This window comes from Mus caroli, chromosome 3, assembly GCF_900094665.2.
Source record: "Mus caroli chromosome 3, CAROLI_EIJ_v1.1, whole genome shotgun sequence".
Classification (NCBI taxonomy): Eukaryota; Metazoa; Chordata; class Mammalia; order Rodentia; family Muridae; genus Mus; species Mus caroli.
The window spans coordinates 5852550-5865218 of record NC_034572.1 but is presented as its reverse complement, the minus strand read 5'-3'; the positions used below and the strand labels follow the sequence as shown (position 1 = coordinate 5865218).

Here is a 12669-nt window from a genome sequence, read left to right as displayed (position 1 = left end):
CCACAGCGATCACCCCTTGCAGTGTGTGTGATTGACCCCGACCACAGCGATCACCCCTTGCAGTGTGTGTGATTGACCCCGACCACAGCGATCACACCTTGCAGTGTGTGTGATTGACCCCGACCACAGCGATCACCCCTTGCAGTGTGTGTGATTGACCCTGACCACAGCGATCACACCTTGCTAGTGTGATTGACCCCGACCACAGCGATCACCCCTTGCTAGTGATTGACCCTGACTCTGTAATTTCAGGAGTTACTCTCTTCCTACCCTGGCATCCTGTCTGTTTTCTCTTGCTGTGTTTCTGAATTGTACATATTTCTTTGCTTTCCCACATTTTCCATTGTTAAAAAGCTGACAGTCTGTTACACACTATCTCCTCATTTAAATGTGCTCTCCCCACACTGTCTGTGTTTGCCATGGTCCTTTGTGTGGTGGTTTTCCAGGATAGCTACACATTAGCATCCCCGGGGAGGCCTACAAATTGCTGACTAGTCCCTACTCAGTCATTCTGATTAAAGGGTCCTGCTTTGGGGCCTTGACCTTAATGGATTTGTAGGACACAGCTGATGTTAATAAGTAGCGGTACTCAAACATACCTGAATATTGACCATGTCAAGAGCCATTGTGAAAATTGCAGAGATGCCTCTTTGGTTGAGTGCTTGCTGCCCTTGCAGAGGTCCTGTGTGTGCTTCCTAGAACCCAAACCTGGCAGGACACAGTAGATTCAGCTCTAGCTCAGGAGGGTTCATCCTCTCTTCTGGCTTCTATGGACACCGGCACTCATGTTCACATACCCACACGGTTACATAGCTTAAAAATAAGGCCCAGAAATAGCAACTCAGAGTCCAAGCCTAGTACAAAACATCGTATGCCAACTGGGTGCTGAAATGCTGCTCTTGAATACCTCTTCTGTGGCCACAGCCTGGTGAGACTGTAGCAGGCTAAATTCACTGGTTAAAATGTGTGTTAGAAGCGATGACTTCCAGGACTGGGCGTGTGGCTCAGTTGGTAGAGTGCTTGTCTACCTCTCATGAGCTCCTGCGTCCAGTCACCAACATCATATAAACTGCGTATGGTGGCACTTGCCTATAATCACAGCACTCAAGAGCTAGAGGAAGGAGGAGGCGTATTTCAAGGTCAAATAAATGATGAGTTGAAGCTAGCCTGTGATATTGAGCTCCTATCTCAAAAGGAAAGGGAGGGGGGGGGAGGAAGGGAGGAAACAACGTCCTGGTTTGGTGTTTATCTAATAAGAGAGTGGGACCTAGGCTTCATTAAGTTTCCAGGTAGCTCGTCTCAGCAGAGATACAAGGGCCAGTTTTCAAGAAAAACATTATATCTGAGGACTGTTTTCTTTCTTTAACGCCGCATTCGATTCTCACGTGAACCCCATGAGATTCAAAAGAAGCTTAGTTTTTGAAGTTACAGGTTAGGAAGTAGGCTCAGTGCAATTAAACATCCAGCCCAAGGTCATGCAGCCAGTGCACGGTAGGTCTGGCAACTTAGGCCATTGCACAAATAGACCCTCATGCGTGTAAATGGAAAGAGCATAGCCATACAACCCAGGAAACCTCGACAAGCAAGCAGATGACTGAGATGACAGATACAGATACCCACAGCCAACTCCTGGACTGAGCTTGGGGGATCGTTATGGAAGAGTTAGAGGACAGACAGAAGGAACTGAAGGAAGAACAACAGTGTCAACTGATCAGACCCCTCAGAGCTCCCAGGGACTAAACTACCAACCAAAGAGCATCCGTGGGCGGACTGCCTTGTCTAGCCTCAGTGGGAAGGGATGTGTTTGGTCCTGTGGAGGCTTGATATCCCAGAGAATGGGGATGCTAGAAAGGTTAGGTGGGAGTGGGTGGGTAGGTGGGTGAATACCTTCTAAGAGGTGAAGGGGGAGGGGGACTCGTGGAGGGGAGAACTGGAAGGGGAATAACATTTGAAATATAAATTTTAATTTAAAATTTTTTAAATTTAATTTTAAAAAATTAATTAAAGAAAGAAAATATAACCCCCCAAAAGTGTGATTGTAGATTAGATGTAGTGATACGTGCCTCTAATTTAAGCACTTGGGAGGCTAAGACAAAGGATTACAAGTTCAAGGTCAGCCTGTAATACATAACAAAATAAAAACTTAAATGTAGATATGATAAACCATAAATTTATGTTTGTGGCTCATACTTGTAAACTATAGTATATGTTTTATTCCATAAAGTACATTTAAGGATTAAGAAAAGAGCTTAGTTTTATTTCTCAAAGCTAGAGTCGTAGATCCAAAGGAAAATATCTACATTGCAAAGAAGACACTTGATCTTGTTGGCCTTTATCTTTCCCCTTTCCCCTGAAAGAACTGAAGAGGGCTAAGGGGTGGCACGTCTTTATCCCCATGGACTTGAGAACTGACCGTTATGCATTGTTGAGAACTGCCCTGCTTCCCGCCACCATGAATCATTTACGTCTTAAGTGGTTCTTGAACTGATGGTTCTGTAGATGATGTAAGCGTGGGAAGGGGGTTGCTGACTGGAAGCACATTGATGATCATAAATCACGCTTAAAAGCGCTCCTGCCAACACATCTGCTTCTGCAAGTTACCTGTCTGTGTCCACCTGAATTTGGGAGGCAGGTTCCGCTTCATTTTCTGTAGATAGGATATTGACCATATTTATATGAGAGATTTCATTTCCTCATGAAGTGGGGTTCAGCAGCCTGGGAAGTTCGTGGACAGAACATGAGAGGACGAGAGAAGGGTCTTCTAAGCCAGCCTTTCTCTACTGTGTGCTCATTGTCAGGCCATTTATGGGTGACCAGGGACAGACTGGCCTGGACCCAGGCTTTCTCTGGCTGGAAACCAGCATCAGTGATGTATAGAATCGATAGAGAAGAGATACTGGCCGTTTTATTCACGATTCACTCCAGGTTTGTCACACTGGAGAGAGAGACGGGGTTTCCTTCAAAACTTGAGGTAAGCACTCTTTCCTGGGGTTATTTTCATTGACAACAATCAATCCATTTTCTTCTGTGACACTGATTGTCCAGAGAGGCTGATGTCTTCTGTCCAGGTTTTCCCAAAGGGATATGGGCAGCCTGAGTTGTGTGATCTCACTGCCAAACTGCTCATGGTGGCTCTGGGCCATGTCTGGGAAACTTGCATAAAGACAAGGCACATCAGACGTGGATACAACATGGTCCCCATCTGTGCCCACAGTTGTAAGCAAAGGAAAGAGGAATTTCAGCGACACCCTTAAAAGGGAAAAACTGTGAGCAGTTAATTGCAGCTTGAAGAGCAGACAGGGGGAACTAGCTTTGGGTTTAGGAACAGCATTCCACGAGTTGATTGTATGCATTGTCCATAAAGTCTGGACACATCTTCTAGATATATGCATTATAAAATAATATTGGCATACCATTTATCATGGAGATTCACCTATTTCTGTACTTTATTACCACATGAGGTCTTTAATTAAAAAAAATAACTTAATTGTGCTAGATAGTATTCTCAGTGGCTGTGTCTGTGGTAGTGGCTTACTCTCCAAAGACAAGATGTCTCATCTGGGGTGGATGTGGGTCAGAGATGCAGTCAGTTCTTGTTTTTAATGATTTTTTTTAAACATTTGTTATATTTTATTTAGGTGTGTGTGCATGAGTGATTGAGTGGGTATGCACATGAGCGTGCGTGTGTGTGTGTGTGCGTGTGTGTGTGTGTGTGTGTGTGTGTGAGAGAGAGAGAGAGAGAGAGAGAGATGATGTGCACCTATGGACAGTGCCTGTGAATGCCAAAAGGTTTTGAATCCCTAGAGTGACAAGCAGTTTTGAACTGCCCAGTGTATGTATTGGGAATAGAATTACAGTCTTCTGAAAAAACAGTAAGTGCTTTTAACTTCTTTTGTTTCTTCTTCTTTTTTTTAATTGGATATTATCTTTATTTACATTTCAAATATTATCCCCTTTCCCAGTTCCCCCACCCTGGAAACCCCCTATCCCATCCCCCCTACCGCCTACTTCTATGAGGGTGTTCCCCCACCCACCCACTCCCACCTCCCTACCTTCACATTCTCCTACATTGAGGACCAAGGGCCTCTCCTCCCATTGATGCCTGACGAGGCCATCCTCTGCTACATATATGACTAGGGCCATGGGTCCCCCCATGTGTACTTCTTGGTTGGTGGTTTAGTTCCTGGGAGCTCTGGGTGTGTGGTTGGCTGATATTGTTGTTCTTCCTATGGGGTTGCAAACCCCGTCAGCTCCTCCAGTCCTTTCTCTAACGCCTCCATTGGGGATCCTGTGCAGTTCTGGTTTTATTCAGCCAGTTTGATGGCACCACAAGGCACTATAAGGTCAGCATGCTGTTTTCAGAACAGTCATCCCTTGATATTCATGGGAGATGTTTTTCAGGATGCTCTACAGATGTCAAAATCAGAGGATATTCAGACCCATGTATGAAATGGCATAGTATTTGCATATAACCTATACATATACTTCTATTTACTTTAAATCATCTCTAAATTACATGTAACGTGAAAAATGGAAATGCCACTTAGCAGTAGTTTGAATGAAATGGCCTCCATAGGCTCACCATGTTTAACTACTTGGGCTCCAGTTGGTGGGACTATTTGGGAAAGATCAGGAAGTAAGACCTTGTTGGAGGAAGTGCGTCACCAGGGGCACGCTTTGTGGGGTTTCAAAAGACCATGATACCCCTTATTAGCTCTCTCCACCTCAGTGAATGGAGATGTAAGCTCTTGGTACTGCTCCAGTGCCATGCCTGCCTGCCTGCCTGCTGCCAGGTTGCCTGCTCTAATCGTCATGGCCTCTACTGATCAGAAAGGGGAGGTCCCAAACAGGCTTTTTCTTCCATAAGTTGCTTTGGTCACAGAATAGAAAAGTAGCTAAGACACCAGGCAAACAGTTGGTACATTGAAATTGTTTGGGGGATAACAAAAAGAAAAAAGGTTGTACATGCTCACAACTGATACTTCTTTGCTTATGAATCTATTTGACAGGAGGCTAGTTGTATCCATAGATGGAGACCCCCAGGGATTTGGGAGGCATAGTATATATTTTTAATCCCTCACCTTCTAAATATTTGCTAAAACTCAGTTGTTGTTTTTTTCTTAATATTTTTTAATTTTTGTGTATGTGTGTTTTTCTGCATGTGTGTCTGTATGCCATGTGCAAGCAATGCCCAAGAAATCTGAAAGAAGGGGTCGGTCCCCTGGAACTAGAATTACAGATGGTTTAAGCCACATGTGGATGCTAGGCACAGAGCAGCAAGTGCCCTTAACCACTGAGCCATTTCTCTTGCTGAAGACAATTGCTCTGACACATGCTAGGACATATTGTTAAGGCCTCACTGTTGCTGCCTCGTCAGAGGGTGAAGTGAGTGGAATGGTGGTGTGGTCTGTCTAATGAACACATGTGCAGTGTGGCCTGTCTAATGCATGCATGCACAGGGCCTGTCTAAAACATGCATATGTGGTGTGGCCTGTCTAATGCATGCATGTGCAGTGTGGCCTGTCTAATGCATGTATCCTGGAAGTGTTTTGGTTGCACTCAGAGAGCTGGCAGAAGTCACACTCTGGCCTCCACTCCTGTATTTTGCTGTGATTTTTTTTTTCTCTTAAAGTTCATCACTACAAGAAATAAGTGGCAGGTTTTATATCAGATGAAGAGGTTAAAGAATGAGGAAACAGTTTTCAGAGTTTTGGGGTTTTTTTTTTCTGTATACAGTAGGGGGAAACCTTAATCTAGAAAGTTACAATCTTGTTTAGTTTGTCACACCAGCTCTGTGATGAGAGCTTAGATCTCGGTATAGCTGTACAGGAGGGCGTAATCGTCTGACGGAGAGTTGCGGGTATCTCTGAGTGAACGCCTTCTCTCTGAGATCCAGGGAGTCTAGCGATCTGTCGAACTTCATATACCTAAAATGAAATCACATTTAAAGTGAGTAACTTTTAAATCCCATTATAAAAAGTGATATTGTCACTATAATATACATACATTTCTTTTTTAAATTCAGGCAAATGTCTAAACCACTATTGTGAAGGTTCTTGCTTTAATTATGTAGCCTGGGATATACCTGTCAGAAATATGATTGTAAAGTATGCCATTGATTGATTGATGGGCAAATGTTTCATGGATTTGGGCATATAGCAAGGCCTGCCATGAGTTATGCATCCACGAATTTGATTCCTCAGGTCTATATGAAGGAAATGAACCGGTGTTCCTGCCTCTTTGTCAGTTCTCCCTTGGACCTGTGAATTATGATCTTCTCATCTACAGTGTACAGATACCCAGCCCTACCGTTCTGTTCCACATGTGTCCTGTTACGCCTTCTCTCCCTGCGCTCTTGCCTTACTGTCTCCCTTCACTAGCTGCACAGATAAGACAGATCAGTCTGGCGTAGCTTCATCCTTTAAGGTCTGTTAGACTGTCTGCTAAGCACTGGTCCCATATTATTTTTGAAGTCTCTAGCTAGTCTGCATTCTGCCAGATCTGGCCAGCCCTACGTTCTTACCTGATGCTGGGAGAATTTTCTAGTATATTGATTGATTTGTTCATATCATTCCTTAAAATATTACATTGTTTCTTCTGAGCATGGTCTCCAGACACTTTTGTGTCCTTAGCATGGCAAACAGAGTCTTTAGAGATGAGACTCCTGATGGTAGATTGGCCTGCTCTCCTACACTGTCCTAGGTTCCAGCTGGGCAAGCAGCGTGCTCACATGTGGTCTGCAACCTTGCATGAGCTATCCCTGAGTCCAGCTACTGATTCCTGCTTTACTTTCCAGCGCCTCCTTTCTCTGAGAAGCTGATGCTGACTGTCCAGTGCCCCAGCACAATATGCTTTAAAGGCTTTCCACGTCCAGTCCCATCATGCTATCAGCTTCAAGAGCTTTTCCTACTGTGTTGTCTTAATAGCCACTTCCCAGTGCCCAGCATTAAATCTACTCTGTAGTAACCAGATATTTGTGACCTTGAGCAAATTCAGTGTACGGATTCAGGCAGATTTCTGAGTTCGAGGCCAGCCTGGTCTACAGAGTAAGTTCCAGAACAGCCAGGGCTATACAGAGAAACCCTGTCTCGAAAAACAAACCAACAAACAAACAAAAAAAAAACCCGATTTGACAAATTATCTAAGAGAAAGTTTAGAAAGATTTTAGGATATGTGATCCTTGTAGTTGTAATGCTGTACCCCAGGAGAATTAGGAAATCCTCTAAACATTGAAAGTGTATTTAATATTAACAAGGTAAACTACAAAAATTAGACCTTTTATTTGTGAAAAAAATTAGGATTGTTAAGATATATGCCAGGTAAGGGGAAAGATATTCATTGTTTGTGATGCAATCTCTCTTCAAATTAATCAGTAACTACAACACACCTAGTCTTCAAAGCTTTTTTTTTTTTTTTTCAGAAAAACTGAAAATGTTGAGAGTTTTCTCCCTATTTTCTTCACGTTTACTGTGTCACGTGGACAGAGACATTCACAATCTTTTTGTACTGAGCTATCTTTTCAAGAAAATTTGTGATATGAATATCTATGAAGGAAAGAGATAGCATTTCCTTGCAAACAAAGAGTAGGCTTGTTTTATTGCCTGACAAGATATTGTCTCCTTGCAGTGGAAAGCTGCATTAAGGACAACACAAGATCCTTGTACACTGTTGGTGTGATGCAAACCTAGAGCAGTCATGGCAACCACCAGGCCTTTCTCTGGTGCCACTGGAATCTGAGCATCAGGCAGAAGAGACAGAGGATAAATCCTGTGCTGACTGTCTTTCTCTGGCACCCAGAAAGATGAGCAGGTCAGTATGTTAACCTGGGGTTGCAGAGAGGCCTCAGTGGTTAGGAGTACTGGTTGGATTTCCAGAGCCCTCGTGACAACCAAGAACTACCTAACTCCAGTTTCAGGGATCCAGGGTCCTCTTTGACCTCGAAGGGCACCAGGCAGGCATACAATGGACAGACGTATATGCAGGCAAAACAAGCACACTCATAGCATACAAAAAGTAAAAAATTAAAAGTGTGTTAGCTTGAGGATTTGATGAAATCTGAGATCTCTTTCAGTTCTTCACAGAATTCAGGAATCCCTACTTGTAAAAGTCATTTAACATACTGAATTATAAGGGTGAACAATTCAAATGAGTGCAATGCTGACTCAAAAAACAGAGCAACTTGGCCATTGCTGCCCCCAAAGGAAAATTGTTTACTGATTCTGCTTTTCTTTCTCCTTTAAGATGACAGATGTACCTCTTCAATATATCTGATGCCTTTCACCCTGACAAGTTCTGTGACCTTGCCTTTGTTAGAATTTAGCATTTCTGGGCTTTTCTATTGACATGTTAAGCTGTATTTCCCCCCAGTATTTATATGTACAGTGTGGTTGTTTAAAACTTGCATTAAATAAGCAAGACAGTTTCATTCAGGCTCTTTCCCTTGAGAAAGCTCTCTCCAGTTCTTTTCTGTGTCACCATGTCCTGCTCCCTCTTATTACACCTAAATATATCATAGTCATTTCTCTGTTTACCCATTGCAAGGATAGCCACATTGTAGGGTTACGTGCATTAGAGGGAAAGATGGAGGCCATTAATAATGATTATGGAATGCTGTCTCAGTGCCAGGAGCCACTGTTTGGGAGGTAATGGACACTGGGGAAATTAAAGATCATAAAAATCGTATTAATGTCCAGTTGTAACTTTAACAAATTGCTATCACAGCACAGTGTTCCAATTTTCACAAACTTCTAAATCACTTGGTGACTTCCAGTCCTTTTGGGAAGGGATTTCTATATAAATAACACACAGTCAACGGAGCATGCTCCAAACCAAAGCTCTTTGGGATACTAGATATTGAGTGATTTTTTGATTAAAACGTGATATGGCTGCACAATGTAAAAATAAGAGTAAGACTTTATTTGCAGATATCTTGAGCTTGGAATCACTAATTTTAAGTAGATGTACACATAATTGAAGGATACTAGTGACAACTACAATGTCTTTCCATTTTTATAACTCTGACCCCCCCTTAAAATCATGGTGAACAGTAGATAGAGTTGCTCTGTGGATCGTCACAGCCACTTTAGGTCTTTATAACCATGTCTTAGTATATAGTACATGAATGACTGCAGTGTCCTCTCCAGCTGAGGGCTTATCTGCCTCAGTGACTGGCCCCGGCGTACTAATTGGCATCATTGCCCATGCGTATATCCCCAGTGCTCACTGGGCTGTCTCTGGGACCTTATGCAAGTAGAGCCATGCTCTGAGTATCTTGTGACTTGCTTCTTTTATTCAGTTATTTTGCATCTAACTGTGTTTATTTTTGTTGCTTTGTAAACTAGTGTTTTATGACTATCACAGATCATCTGTCCAGTGACAATTGATCTTACCTTAGGTTTTACTGTCTTCTTTGCTTCTGAGTAGAAGACTAAGTATACATGTACCACACACATACACACACACTCACACATGCACATACATACACACCCTCTTTAAAATGGGGACCAGCGAACTCTTTTTATAAATGAACATTTAGTACATAATATAGGCTTTGCAGAGTACATTAGTCTCTGCTATCTGTCCTTTAAAGAAAATTGTAAAAACTACTCTTGGCTTGTAGGCCATAGTTTCTTGGAACTGTTCTCAGATAACACCCAAGAGGAGAAGTGTCTATCATCAATTATAGACACAGCCATTCTGACATGAAATGGGAATTGTTTTCAGTAAGATTAAGCCTACTTACCCTCCTCCCACAAGCAGTGGGAGAGAGATCCCAGCATGCATCATCCGTATCACAACTGAGTGCTATCATAGGCTTCATTTGCTGGTGGGTGACAGTCCTTCCCACTCAGGACTGAGCACTGCTGTGGTGTGTGATAGTCTGAGAACTGCTGTGGTGTGTGACAGTCTGAGCACTGCTGTGCTGTGTGACGGTCCTTCCCACTTAGGACTGAGCACTGCTGTGGTGTGTGTGACAGTCTGAGCACTGCTGTGGTGTGTGACAGTCTGAGCACTGCTGTGGTGTGTGACAGTCTGAGCACTGCTGTGCTGTGTGACGGTCTGAGCACTGCTGTGCTGTGTGACGGTCTGAGCATGCTGTGGTGTGTGACAGTCTGAGCACTGCTGTGGTGTGTGACGGTCTGAGCACTGCTGTGCTGTGTGACGGTCTGAGCACTGCTGTGGTGTGTGATGGTTTGAGCACTGCTGTGCTGTGTGACGGTCTGAGCACTGCTGTGCTGTGTGACGGTCTGAGCACGCTGTGGTGTGTGACAGTCTGAGCACTGCTGTGGTGTGTGACGGCCTGAGCACTGCTGTGCTGTGTGACGGTCTGAGCACTGCTGTGGTGTGTGATGGTCCTTCCCACTCAGGACTGAGGATAGTAAACTTGACCTTGTGGTGAAAGAGACTTTTTACCTTGCTTATTCAGTTTTGTGGATTTTTCTTTCATGTTTAACTGTATATTGTCCATCCTAAGCTGGTGTTTGCATATGATGTGAGGTATGATTGAGAAATTACACTTCATTAACCAGTTGTCTGAGTATTTTTAATGACACTCAGGCAGTGCGTATGGATTCCAGGATAAGCTGAAATTAAATAGTAAGTGAACATGTAGCTGAGATGAACATTTAAACACAGGGCACATTTTTCCTTTTCCTTCAATGAGAGCAAGAACTAGCATTGGGCCTCAACTCCTTTACCATAGTCCTATCTCAGAAAAGCAAAGCAAGTGGCTTTCCCTTTATATTACTCCTATCTCTATGCTCTGATTTAAAGTATGCTTTCACTATTTATTCTGTTATTAGCCACTGTATATCAGCCATGTTAAAAATATGATATGCCTGCTAAAACAATTAGCATTGTATATGAAAAAAATCACAGGGCCCTACCACCAAAAATCTAACAAACAAAACCCCTCCTGCTGTAATGTAAACTGTAACATTCAACAACTTCCCATACTGACTATGAGGCACAGTCTGTTTGACTGTATTAACAGCTCAGCTTTGTATCTAGAAGACTCAGTATGACCAAACAAGCCCTAAGTTTATTTAGCATTATTTTGAGTTCTAAGGCACTTGGATATAGGAGCTGTGGGCAGACCTCAGCTCTGGCACAATGTCCCTTGTGGCCTTTTCACAGAAAGGACACATATTCTTGTGTTTAGAGACTGGGCAGGAATGGGCCAGTGTTTCCTTGAGAGGTATCCTGGGGCAGGTGTGGTGTTTTGAACTCTCACGTTGACTACACTCATAGAGCACAGTGCAAGTTTTCAACACAGCTAGTTAATCTGCACTACATGGTGCTCACTGTTACGTGCTCTTTCTTGGATACTTTCGGATTGGCTGAATGTCAAGCTGGCGAGGAAGCTTAATTCTCCTGCATCTTCAGACTGGCTTGATAATACTTGCTTTATAGTTCACTGAGTGTGATACCGTGCTGTTTCCTTCTGTTCACCCAGCAATGAGAAAATAGCTGCATCAAGCAGTATTGTAATGAATTTTCCTAGCCCAAGGAACTGCCGTTTGCTTCTAATTGCTATGTGGAGCATGAAATCAGAGCCCCACGTTCCTCAGAACTTGTGCAAAAGAAGGCCCCATAGCCACCCAGCTACCTCAGAGAACGTATAGTGTCTCTTAAAGAGCCTTCTCAATGGCACTTACGCTTTGGCTCTATTGCCTTTAACTGAATTTCTCAAGAGTAATCCATTTGCGTTCATTGGCAGAAACTCACATCAATGTATGTTACAGGGATGTCCACTCATTATTAGCTGATGCTTTTGCCACGCCGTACATTTTACTTGAGAGTTGACTAATGTGAGCTAGGATGTACATGAAGACCTCAGTGGTACTTTAGTAATGTCACTTTGTATGTGCATCCTACAAGCAGGTCACTGGGGAGAAACCTTCAGAGAATACGATGAGATGTAAGTCCTAGGTAGCTGCTTCTCATAAAACAGAAAAGAAAGATTCTCTCAAATAATTACCCAAGTAGGAAAAGAACTCAAACATATGAGCTCTTGGTAGTAATTACGAATTATCACCCACATATAAAGATCTCTTTCTGCTTTCTAAACGAAAGTGAACATCACGAAGTATTTTCTTTCAAAAGATATTTAAAACATATTACGTAAAAACCCTTTAAGTCTTTAATAACCATCCCAAATTGATTTCATGTAACCTTCTGCTACTACTTGATAAAATTTTTCAGTGTAGCCAATGCAGTTTCCTTGCTTAATCACAATTCTAAATTTAGCCTCAAGACAAAGAGGAGTATTTTCTCTCTGCCTCTAGAAAGATGGCATAGACATACTTTCCTCTGTTCTGCTAAGTCCAACTAAAACTCAGTGTATAGTATACGAATCAAACATAGGATTCTAAAGATAATGAGGAATCAAGACAAACTCCCTGTGGAACCTGCACACAATCCAATGATACATTTCCTGGGTTTCCTTCCCCTTCACATACCCCAGATCTGGAGGAGAAAACATTATTGAGAAAACACCAACACAAACTAATTAACAAGCACACAGCAGCACCAGTAAAATATAAAGTCTGTTTTCTGTAGTTAAATTGCCAGAATGTGATGGCCTTGAAAAGAAACTCGTTTTTTTTTTTTAGATTGTTTTTTAAATATTATTAGGTATTTTCTTCATTTATATTTCCAGTGCTATCT

The 12669-nt window shown here is 42.6% G+C and overlaps 1 protein-coding gene across 3 annotated transcripts in view; it reads left to right on the top strand.

Moving 5' to 3' along the window:
- Positions 1-12669, top strand: part of Pag1 (phosphoprotein membrane anchor with glycosphingolipid microdomains 1) — a 142301-nt gene that overhangs the window by 18258 nt on the left and 111374 nt on the right. Inside the window, exon 1 of one of the 3 annotated variants that reach the window (XM_029475222.1) lies at positions 7645-7809. The exons of the other annotated variants lie outside the window; for them this stretch is intronic. The gene's annotated coding sequence lies outside the window, so the exon portion shown is untranslated. Of the gene's footprint in view, positions 1-7644; positions 7810-12669 lie in introns of those variants that run through there. 3 annotated transcript variants of the gene reach the window in all.